This window comes from Helicoverpa zea, chromosome 24 (assembly GCF_022581195.2).
Source record: "Helicoverpa zea isolate HzStark_Cry1AcR chromosome 24, ilHelZeax1.1, whole genome shotgun sequence".
NCBI classification, from domain to species: Eukaryota; Metazoa; Arthropoda; class Insecta; order Lepidoptera; family Noctuidae; genus Helicoverpa; species Helicoverpa zea.
This window is the reverse complement of record NC_061475.1, coordinates 2,365,227-2,378,210: the sequence shown is the minus strand read 5'-3', so window position 1 is coordinate 2,378,210 and position 12,984 is coordinate 2,365,227. Positions and strand designations below refer to the sequence as shown.

At 37.1% G+C, this 12,984-nt stretch overlaps 1 protein-coding gene across 1 annotated transcript in view; it reads left to right on the top strand.

Annotated features, from left to right (window-relative positions):
* The first annotated feature begins 63 nt into the window (after nt 1-63).
* Nucleotides 64-12,984, top strand: part of LOC124642390 (putative ferric-chelate reductase 1 homolog) — a 33,687-nt gene continuing 20,766 nt past the window's right edge. The window contains exon 1 of the mRNA XM_047180796.1: nt 64-431. The gene's annotated coding sequence lies outside the window, so the exon portion shown is untranslated. The remainder of the gene's footprint in view (nt 432-12,984) is intronic.

Here is a 12,984-nt window from a genome sequence, read left to right as displayed (position 1 = left end):
TTTCCCCCGACTTGCCCGCTGGGACACAGGTGCGCAGCCCGCGTCCGACTCCGCGATCAAATTCATTCATTCAATCAGTTACAAAACGCCGCTCGCGTCGACTGCACGCGCAATTCGTTCGCGCGTTAATCCGAAAATCAAACATTAAAAACTCTTTACAAACACGTAAAAAACTTAACAAGTTGACTCAGTGATTATTTCAATAACAACTTTAGTAAATTATCTTCGCAAACAGAGCGAGTTACATAAAGTTTTTTTACCGTTTTAACAACAAAAACAAACTAAGTGTCTCGGTGTCTCGTGTGAAATCATTGTGAGTTTTTGTGAGAAATTAATTATTAAGTTAGTTCACGACCAGTGTTTAGAAACTTTATTCATATTGTTTGGGAGCCGCCACATATCTTGGAGCAACCTTGCTTGACCGGTTATTTGTGAGTATCGAAAGTAAAAGTGACTTAAGTACGCGCATTGATTGTAAATTGTAAATACACACGGTTTTGAAACTGCCTGTGTAAGTTTGACTCGTGTTCGTGATTCGAAACTGACATTTATTTGGTAAACTTCGTGTCATAATCGCAGTTCGTTCTATTCTATGCAGTTGTCGGCAGTTAACTTACGTACCTACCTTACTAAAGTAGTTAACGAATAACTGGCGAGTTACGCTAGAAGTAGATTCTTGTTTGTTGCGTGAACTCATAAAAAAATTAAGTCGGTAGGTACCGGTACAAAAAGTCTACTTGGATATGAGCAGAGCTTTGTAAATTAAGTTCTCGAAGTTCTTGTCAGATATTGATAATTCACACACAATATGTAGGTATTAAATATGGGGTAAATACTTAGCGGGTAGTAGAACCTACCATAAGTTTATTTACTGAAGTCATCTGGTCAGTTTGTTATATTTTTTTATGGCATTCTAACGAAAGAAAGGCTCAATTAACTGAAACTTACCTAAATACCTACCTACTTTCTTCTTCTTTCTCCTGCCCTGTTCCCAAATATTACTTGGGGTCGGCGCAATATGTCATTTTCTTCCATTTTCCCCTGTCACTCGTCATACTGACACTCACTCCCTTCCTATTCATATCATCTTTCAGGCAATCCATCCATCTTTTCTTAGGTCTTCCTCTTCCTCTCCATCCATCTACATTCATACTTAGCACACACTTTGTTGCATGCGTATCATCCCTCCTCATTACATGTCCATACCACGACAATCTTCTACTTCTCATCTTTTCTGTAACTGGCGCTACTTTCAGACTTCCTCTAATGTAATCATTCCTCACTTTATCCATTCTTGTAACACCACACATCCATCTCAGCATTCTCATTTCTGTTACATGCACTCTCTTCTCGTCCCTCTTTTTCAATGCCCAACACTCCGATCCATACAGGACGACAGGTCTAATGACGGATTTGTAAATTTTGCCCTTCAGTTTGAGGGGCATCCGCGGGTCACAAATAGCGCTAGTTACCTGTCGCCACTTCATCCATCCAGTATTGATCCGATGCGTAACGTCCCTGTTCACCTCACCGTCACTTTGGACGAGTGAACCAAGGTACCGGAAGTCGGAGCAAACTGGTAGGGGCATGCCGGCTAGGGTTATGGTCATGGGTCCCGAAATACCGCCAAAATCACAATGAAGGTATTCGGTTTTACTCCTGCTCACCTTTAAACCCACTGTCTCCAGTCTCAGCCGCCATGCCTCCAATCTACTCTGGACCTCTGGCCCACTCTCCCCCACCAGAACAATGTCATCGGCGAAAAGCATACACCAGGGTGCCTCCTCCCGTATATCTGCCGTAAGCGCGTCCATTACAAGCAGGAAGAGATACGGGAAGAAATACCTACCTACTTTAAAAGATGTAAAAATATATTTTGAAATGTGGCAAGATAAATTCCGGGCAACCACCTGCATAAATAAAATTTAGGTAGGTAGGTATAATAAGTAGACTCGGATATTCGGTGATTGGCGACCGTGACCGAATTTTTTTGTTGCGTCATAATAAATTTTAAAAGACTTGATAAAATACCTAATTATTTTAATTTCACAACATCGCATGACGCATAAACCAGTATAAATATTAAAATAAAAATCCAATAAACTTCATAGATATAAAGATAAATCTTGAATAATAATTAAAGAATTTATTACCTAAGTAGGTACCTATTTAATGTTAATTTATTTCTTCCGTCGGTATTAAATACGCAAGATGTTGCCATGAGATACATATAAAAGTACGTAAGTATGTACTTACATACTTCTGTCACAATGAATTATTGTCGTAACTACGTGAATGCCAAATATGTTAGTTAAGGTTGAGACATTAGTTGTAGAAACAGGCTGGCCCTGACATAAACTTGATCGCTGCCTGCGGCTTCGCCCGAGGTACATAAATCAACTAGTAGCGACTGTAGGTAGGCCATAGTGTCGCTTTATGCATAAGAATTCCTGAAATTGGTTCAGTAGGTGCAGAGTACAGAGTCTATTTCTATGAACTAGATAAAGAAATAGGTATCATCACCTGACCCAGGCCCGCCGCTAGCTGTTTGTTCGCCCGCGTGCAAAACTGATTATGCCGCCCTACGACTACATACGTTTTGTCAAAAAATATATAAGGGGGGGGGGGGCGGATCCAGGTGGTCCGGACCCCCCCCGCCCATTCATATCCATCTTACTTGTCCAACAGAAAAAAATATGTACATGCACCGCTCTGATTGCAGAAAACCCACCTACTTTTGGATAAATAACTATTGCAATACATAACATACATTACACATAACTTTTTATTTACTTGAAATGTTCAGAGTAACCTAAGCCCTAAGCAGTCCTGGGTTAGCCCATAAGCAAACTAAGCAATTGCTTAGGGCATCAATGCAGTGCAATCATTACCCAAGTGGCCCCTATGTATTGAAAGATTGTGATTAACTTAAACTAACGCACTTAAATATCTATAACAATGTTTAAAGTCAGTAAAATACGTTATTTGGTGGGTTTCCCGTAGAAAAATTATAAGACACATTCCATATGTAAGGAAGCGCGAGCGGAGCGAGCGCGAAATTTTTATTTTTAAAGGATACAAAACAAATAAAAATCACTGTAAATTAATAAAGCAAAGTCAAAAAGTAAGATATGCACAGAAGTGAAGTGCAAAAGCCGCGAGCGAAGCGAGCGCGATTTTTTCTTTAGAGTTTTCATGAAGTGAACATATCATAAAAAGCCATAACGGACGTGCGCGAAAAATGTTTATTCGGAATTGAATGCCTCAACAATTAAACAAAGATAAAATGCGATATCTGACATGGAGCCGCGAGCGCAGCGAGCGCGAATTTTTTTGGGGATGCAAAGGGTGAAACAGTCAAAATTGATAGGAGACGACCAAAGCTAGGGCGGCTTTTTCCGAAATTTTATTGGTTTAATTTTGCCGCCCCCTAAATAGCATTTGCCCCACGCTACGCCACTGGTTGATCTTAAATCGTTTTTAAGAATCTTTAATTTTGAAAATGTCCTTTCAACAGATGTACCTAACTGAAACCGGCAGTATAAGTAATATTCTTAGCGCTATTGCTGAGTTCGGAAATATTGAAATCAAATCATTAGTAAAAAGATATTGTATTTTTTAAATATTACGTGATAACTCGCTAGATTTGCCGCCCCCTAGGACGTGCCGCCCGCGTGCTGTGCACGCGCTGCACGCCCGCTTACGGCGGGCCTGACCTGACCATAAAAAGGCTTTCCTCAAAGGAAAAACAAGGACAATAACGTCATCCTAATATACTACTCAGTAGGTAAGCTGGCAATGTACCTATACTGAAGCCTTCGATAATTTGGACAAGGAAATGCAAGGAGATAAAACCAATTTAGCCTTGCAACTAATGCATAATTTAGACCCAAGTTCACCACAGAATAAACGTCACTATTTCTTAAAGCAATTGTTTACTTTGAAATTCTACGTTTCAAAATAAACTGTTATCCCTAAGACAAGCATTTTCATCGAAGCAAATTACGACTTAACTCACGGGAGCGAACCATCTGACCGTTACCAGTTACCAATAAATAACTCTTGAGTCAGCTAGGCTAGAGAATTTTCAATCTAATCAAACTTACACAATCCTAGATTAATCTTAGCTGGTCCAAGTCCATAGCCTTATTTAAATAAATAACATTTTCAGTAACTTCACAACTACTCTCTAATTGACAGACTTATTGCGCGTTTAAATAATTATCGACTACCAAGTTTGTAAAGAGTTACGAAAACACTGCTGAAGGAAATCATGGATGAACAACCTTAAATGGTAAAAAACTTAAGCCGACTTCAAATATAGTAATGTTATTAAACAAAGCCTGAATTAACACCAGATAAGACTCTTTATTTAAAGATAAGATAAATATAAAAAGTAATTTTCTTCTAGTCAAAGAAAATCAGCACTTTTTGGAGGTCAATGTTACAAGAGACAGCCCAAATTGGTCACCATTAAGGGAGAGATCACGGTTATCACAACTCAACCTCAGCTTGTACACAACAATATCAATATTTCACACATCATTTGTCACCTATTATGTTAGACCAAATCATAATAGTAATTTGATTGTCAATCTGTCACCCGATAGCCAGCAAAAACTCCGTTTTGTGAAGATTTGGTCAAGCGTCGCGTTGTACGAAGGTCGGCTTTGTCACGCTGTTTGCCGACAAACGTAGTGTCAATGACACACATCTGAGGTAACAATGCTGCGTTGTTTATCATCAAACTATTCAACATCAAAAATGGAAAAAATGTGGAGATGGGAGATGTGGGTAGAGAGTTGCACCTTAACATAACGCGTCTTCTTTTGTCCCATATAGTCCCCGTAAGATTCCTATTAAAATTGGAGAAATCTGCAGATCGTCTCTCTGTCTCTGTTCTCGACGGAGATCAGCCAGCTGCGCAAGACACATTACATGTATTATAGTACACAGATGTATGCGTAAACAGAGGTGCACTGTCTATTCGTTCACTATCAGTCCTATGGACATGACTACCGGAGAGTAACAACTGTGATCGATACGTTAATGTTGAGGCCTTACCACCTAGGAGCCTTTTTCCGATAGGCAGTCGCTCCTTGCAGGACAGTGGTACTCAGCTGCATCCGGTTAGACTGGAAGCCGACCCTAACGTAGTTGGGAAACGGCTCGGGAGATGGATGGAGTCCTGCAAAATATTTTCGCACTTCTACCTTTGTAACGTGATTTTACCTTTAGAGTTACGTCATCAGGACTGGACCAGACTTCCTTTGTTTTAATTTCGCAATAATAAATGACTGACTCAGGATGTTAATCTGTACTTGGAAGTAGTCACAGTACGATAAGAGAATAATTGTTAATGCAGACAGTTTTGCCTGCATTATCCTGGAGTATTTTTGCAGTCATGAATCATTGCGGTATTCCTCTGTGTCAGAACGAAATTGGTCAATTTATTTGTCGTAATTTGTCAGCGGTTGCAGCTTATAATAGGCAATGAGTATGTTTATTGGCATAAGACTTTCCTGGTGGAGCCAAGGTTATGTTAGTTTCAAGTACAAATTTATTTGTTCCTTTATTTCTTTGTTAAAAAAACCTTCAATTCGCTGCGACTGATTAACTAAAAATATTCTATTAACCACCTAATATCGCATACCAGACGACCCGTCTGTTCGTTCCTCATAGCACGAAAATATACCTAAAGTTGAAGAATTTGTTTACTTGTTTAAACGCACTAACATCAGGCATTAATGGACCGATTTGGAGTTATCTCTCCGAGTATGATAGACACGACGGAAGCCCATTTATCTAGTCTCATGAAACCGTAGCCGGAAACTAGTAAAAAATAGGAAAATAATAATGGTTCCGTCAAACAAATTAATCTGTGGCCGACTATTATTCTAATTAACCAGCGTTTAATGAATTATCAACAAAAATCAAAAAAATATGAGGAGGAACACAAATATCAGAACCTAACAAAAATAATACCGATCATACTATTGAATTCAAATCGATGATTCCCACAATTTGTTATCGACGACACTTTTTCAAGCAAGTCATTATATAAGCTATCATGCAACAGGCTGCACTGACACGATTTGCATTGATCATCAACATAAACTTCAACGAACTTGGAGATTCATTTCAATTTACTTATTAGAATGACAAAATAATGATCTGACTTTTACAATTCGTTACCTATTGCCAAACTTGAATTAGTATCCACTTCTTGATTAGATATTACCTAATTTGATCAGTTGTTAAATTAGGTAATAAATTGCCACTCAGCAATTAGTATAATCAACGAAGTATTGTGTATTCAGACAGAGTCCAATCACGAAATTTAATTGCCATCGCCTATATTAGCAGCTGATGAGTTACTTCATACGTCTGCAGAAGGAACCACAAATAACTCAGTAGATACATAAATCGTCTAAAAAGCTATAATCTAGAAAAAAAGACAATCAATACTAAGAATACCTTTAAACCGATTGATTACGTAACCAACTAATTAATTCGAAACTTGTTTGTAAACACTGTTACATCATTAGCATTGCATTGCATTTGCAATACTCCAGAATAGGGAAACATACCTATAGATTGATTCAAAATTCAATTAATTGGATTTGATTACAAGTGTCACGCAACAGTTCTTATTTCGGAAGATAATGCATTGATCTACATAAGGGCAGAAATACACTAACCTTCTTTTGTCTTTCGTTACATTATGATTATGACGACTTGTAATATTTTCATGTCGGATATAAGTCAATTCCATTCTGAGCCGCCATTCATACACCGGCCTGAGCTTAATCTGAATCTACTCAATTATTTGGTGCCTCTATACGTTTACATACAAATAACATAGGTTAGGGTAATCCTACTAATATTATAAACGCGAAAGTTTGTATGTATGGATGTATGGATGTTTGTTACTCTTTCACGCAAAAACTACTGAATGGATTTTAATGAAACTTTACAATAATATAGCTTATACATCAGAATAACACATAGGCTACAATTTGTAAACATATTGTTCGAAATACTAAACCTGCGCAGACGAAGTCGCGGGCACCAGCTAGTTATATTATAAATATTGGCTATAGCAGAGAATCATCAATGTAATCCTCCTGCCCTTTTTCTCAAACTGTTTGGGGTGAGCAAATCATGTCTCCTTCTTACATCGCCGTTATCAATCATCATGGTTTCGATTCCTGGGTCGAACCGAAATAGTGGAAGTTAGTAGCTTAGGCGTAAGTAGCAGTCGTTGTCACAATACCACTTCAGATGTCGTCATGTCGATTTAGGAAAACTATGACACTAGAGCTTGTTAGGTTATTAAACCTGTCTGTAGCTCACTCGATAAGAGTTGAAAATAACGCTATTTTCACACCTCGATTGTCTTGAGAAAAAGAACATACACTACTTATAACAACAACCTAATAAACAATGTTATTTACTTAACGCACATGTGACAAGCAATATATCAAAGTGTGGTACAACGGTTGTTAATAAGTAATCTCCGCGTACATTGTAAGCCATGGGAACTTGTGCTATACGGAAGTGGTGGCTTCAAGCATTGTGTGATCACAACACCATAACAACAATGACAGTACTTAGAACACTAACTTACGTACCTATCTTACGCTGGAGGTACTTAGAACTGTGATAGAAAGAGGTGATTGACACTAAATGATCTCAGCTCATGTTATTTACTTACACGTAAACAGTATATTTTTTCTGAAGCTTTGCTCTTTGATCTACATTGTCTCACTGCTTGACCAAGGCCACTTGACACTGTTCCCGAACTTTTGACTGATCCCCCAGTCATGACAGGCGTTCAGGTCACTCAACGTCTCTTCCGGGGTCTACCTCATCTCCGTTAGCTCTTGGGATGTCCACCGCTTCTCAAAAAGTAAGTTTACTATAGTTCGGCCATTCAGAGAATGCGTTCCTGACACGTCGCGATTGAACTGACGACGTAATAACATTCATTGATTATTGATATAATAATGTTGTTTTAATGCTCCTCAATTGTTAAAACGGTAAACAACCAGCAAAAATATTTTTATCGTAACTGCAACGCCATTGCAAAGTTACGTCGTCAGTTCAATCGCGACGTGTCAGGAACGCATTCTCTGAATGGCCGAACTATAGAACCAATGTGATCAAAAAGTTGAGTAACTTCGAGGTCTTAAAATTTTGTGTCACTCTATAAAAGGTGTGATTACTGAGAAAATGTTGCATAGATCTATAACATATGTAAATGCAGTTGAAATATGCTGGACATTTGACGCAAGTAGTAAGATGCGTTCTCGAGGCTGGCCTCGTTTTTAATGCTTTTTAAGGTTTAATTAATAAATTAACAAAAATCATCATTTTAAGAACGATTTTTGGATCCATTTTATGCACTTCATTTCATAAAAGTCATATCTTAAATTAGGACCCAATGTCGCACTCTTGATTTCTTTTCTCAAATGAATTAATAAAATTAATAAATGAATTAAGTGGTTTCATTTTATTCCGAGGCTTAACTATTCTTTTCCACTTTATGCTTTATTTATCTTCATTTATATGCCCTTTATATGCAGTTCTATAATAGTTCAGAATTATGCCTAGCGTTGCATTTTTTCCCTTCAATCAACATTGTATTCATTACCTCACTACGCGTAAATGATTTCGCAACAATTGTTGTCTACAAGATTTTTTTCTTCACCATTCTTACATAGGAATTCTATAAGAGCAGGAGGACCCAATTAAAGTTTTTTATCTAGCTTGAATCAACCTCGGTCGACAATAAAAAACTTATATTGAACGTGACGCGAGCGCAGCTTGCTCACTCAAGGATTTCAACCGATGACGTAATTATAGGATTTACTACCAGATCGAATGCTACCGGAAGTTTTTGCTTTTTATGCTTATGTTGAAACTTGATTTTTTCATGTCCGTTGAAATTAGCATTTTGTTTAATGGTATTAAAAAGTATAAAAAGCAACCTTTGTTTTGTGGCAATGACGATTTGTACAACTTCTTTAGCAATTAAAAACGTTTATTATAATTGCAAAGTTAAGTTTGCTTTAAAAGTCAAATTACAATTTCATTGGCTCATCTATTTTCGAGCTACATATGTGTATATTGCAGGTTCTATTTTAGAGTACCCGTGCACTGCAGACTAAACAATCGGCCAACAATAAACCTAATGGTTGGCAAATATTGTTTTTTAGAATCCTATCTAAGTTTTCAGTCGGTCTGATGCCAGCTAAATGGAATTCTTATGGTCTGGTTATCCTTAAGGAGTTTCTGTTTGTGTCCTGTGTGTCTATTCAACTTTTTTATAGTAACACCACAAATTCTCTAATCCTTCTTTACGAACGTATCATCACCTCAAACCAACAATATTGACACACGATTACGCCACCAAATTGTAAAGACCAGCATGCATGCATTGACACGTTATGTTCACGGGTGGTGGTCAATGATGCTAAGTGATTCGACACGCGGCCACTTTCACCCGCGGACTGCATGCTAACATTCCACTTTACCCACCTGTTTGTTTTGCAAGTATGGAGAAAACCTTGCGTACAGCTGGTTTTTGTGATTTCTCTATGTGCAAACGTCGTCCTTGTTTTGCGGTCTTTTCATACGCTACGAAGATCTTGGTTCTACTTCATCAGGTGTTGTTATGACTTGTGCTTCCTAAAGACCAAATAAATCCATAGGGTCCTTTTGACAGGCCAGATATTTTGCAGTATCTTCTCCCAAACCGCATATTGCTTGCTTGAACGTCTTTAGCTTAGAGTAGTACAACCGGACTAAATTAAAAATAAAGTCCTTGCCATGGGACGCGAGTGAAACCACATCCAACAATGCGACTCGTTTTGCAAGGCGTTCGATTTAAAAAATATTCTTCTTGACGCAAATACTGTTTGTTGCATGTTCAAGTAAAAGCATCAATATTTTATTTACGTGCAATCAAAACTTACAATTTATACCCTATTGTTTTTAGTATAATTAAATAGTAATTAAAATTTAAATAAAGAAGGGACGTTGATTATTAATGATATTGCTGTACCTGATGATGTCATTATTTACTTATATTCGCATATTAGAGTTGAAAATGACTGCACTATTTAGGATCAGCATACTTTATTGCATAGCATACATTATATGCATACAGTCGCTCCTTGTAAACACTGGTGCCTATCTGCATCCGGGTAGACTAGAAGACCCCAACATAATTTTGTTTCAAATAGGCCTATAAAAGCTCTTTCGAAACGACAAACTATGTATGTAGTTGCACGGTTCCAAAGAGTTGGCCTCACGGAGAAGAACCAGCAAGGAACTCCATGGACACTCTTGTTAAAAGAAAATAAAATTAATTACAATCGTTTTCTATCTATCCTGAAAACGTTTTATTATTCAATGCAAATTGAGCTAAAAATGTATTAATAAATTATCAAAATAATTTTAAGTATAGGTAGTTGTAGAGGAACCAAAATTCTGAATACAAAAATAACTTAGCATTCCCATTCTAAAACTCACAAAAATAGAATGCGGAACTAGCTATTTACGAGTAGGTACAAGGATTACTAAGAATAGGTTGGACCTTGTGAGAGAATGTAAGCTTTGTCCATTCCAATACTTGACCACATGTAAATGCAGTGGATTATAAATAGGTGCCTATATTAGATATGGCCATTCTCTGCGCGTTGAATCAATGGCGTGGACATTGATTAAGGTCCCCAGACTGCGTTTTAGAAGCATTTTTCTTTTTCTTTCTTTTTCTTTTACCTGCATAGAGCGCGATGGCCGTAGTGCCATAATTGGTAGTAATTAAATAGCCTTTTTTCTATCTAGAACTACTGTTATCTTTCATAGTCCAGTTAAGAGCTGCTCAATTGCTAGGTGTTCATATGTTCTAATTCTCTAGGTGTTCATATGTTACACTTTTAATTTTGACATGGTCATTGGTCAACGTGAGAAGAATTTAGGTATCTTTAAATGATGTGTCAGCTTAGCAGGAAACTCAGGAAAAAACAAGAGACTACCTACCTACTGCACCTGGGAATATAATTGAGTACGTAGGCTTAAAATGATGCAAACACAATTGCATAACTGCCGAGTTGTTTGGCCCTAACCTCAAGTCGTCAAGTATATTATCACCTCGTTAATATTGCTTCAAGTACACTTCAAAACATTATCGATCCTTATTTGTCTTGTCGCTAATTAGTTTACCGACATTATTACTACATACGCTTTACTAAGCGTAGCTTTATACAGTCGGAGTGGCTTTTCGAATACTGTTAAAGAAATAAAAAGAATGCAGAATGATCGTTATCCTCTATCCTCCTTTCTTTTCAACACACAGTGCAACAAAATTCATAAGTAAATTTTGCTTTTTGGTTTCACCCACCTTAAGGAAACCACCTCAACAAAAATATCAGTCCTAGTACCTTAGGTTTTATTTGTAGGACTGTCTCCTTCTCTGCAACTCTGAAGGCTTCGGAAGGAAGAGGAACATGGTTGAATTTTAGTTGGTAATCTCCCCTTTGTAGGATGTAAGAGAATTCTATCTTTACATGTTTCCCAAAAATTCTAATCGATTGAGCTTCATCTGCGAATGAACTAAACCAGGCTCTTAAGGATGTAAACGTTCGAAATGACGTCCATGACAGATAATATTACCGACTACCGTGCCCATGATGGACATGTGAATAACTATAGGTACCTATACTTACTATATGTAGCTATACTTAGTATACTTCAAAAATAACCTCACACACAGCCTGTGATACAGCCATGAGACCTCAAACGAGGAATGACCTCCAAACTGACTCATGTTACGCCGAATACTACACACGAAGCGTGGGAGAATTCAGTCAGTCATTATAGTACCCATTGTTTTTATGTTGTTACTATGAAGAAGCTGTTGGGTTGCGTTTTGTATGAAGATCTGATGTTAGTTAACGTCGTTATTATAAAAATACTTAGGTACATACGATAAAGTATTATGTAAGTAAATTTCCGCGTGTATAGAAGTGTTTAAGTTTGAAGGGCTTATCAATTATGAACAGGTATGAGGAAGATTTGTTGACTCTTGAATTTTCTGAAAATTGGTCAATTATATTTTAGTTATATCGACTTAAAAAAATATTCTAATCTGACCTTCTTGAACCAGAATGGATAAATGGGTGATGACGGGTAACCTTGAGGAAGATTTGTCCTTCTTCGAATAACAAACCACATTAATGAATATAGTAGCAATAAGAACAGTAGCTATCTTAATTATATTATGAGGCGTCTTCACTGATTCCATCATGTTTTAAATTGAGGACAATCAGAACAGAACAATTTCATTCAATTTAAAGCGCATCAATTAAATTCTCACTCCTCAAAATAAAACATACCTATGACATTCAAAACAAGAGTAGAATACCTATTATCATTTACAATAGGCGTGATGACAGGGTAAAAAATTGTCATTCTAATTAGTCCGTCTTTTAGGATACCAAAAAATATCGGACACGTACTTCTTATTTTGATAAAACATTCAAAATTCACTTAGATATAAGGCAATAAAAGTTGAGAGTGGTGATTCGTGACGTCACGTTTATACATATTATTTATATATATATTTGTACTTAAAAGTGTCGTAACACAAAATTTTATCGTGTTGTATCTTCGTTGTTATGTGGGAGAAAAGAAAAAATACGCGCCCATTATTTTAGGGTTGTCTAACAGACTAATTACTTTTTCATTCATCAGACATATAACGCTGGTTCAAATAATGATTCATCAAAAACAAATGACTGTAACTTGATACGAAATCTCACAACTTAGTGACGGGTAAACCCAGTCAAGCACGTTAGTTTCTACAGGTTTATAAAAGAAACATTATACATACTTCTTATAAGGAAAACGGTCTCGAGACACCGTTGTCCGATAGTTAATGTTCTTGGAGTCGAGTGGGGAAAACCCACTTCAAGA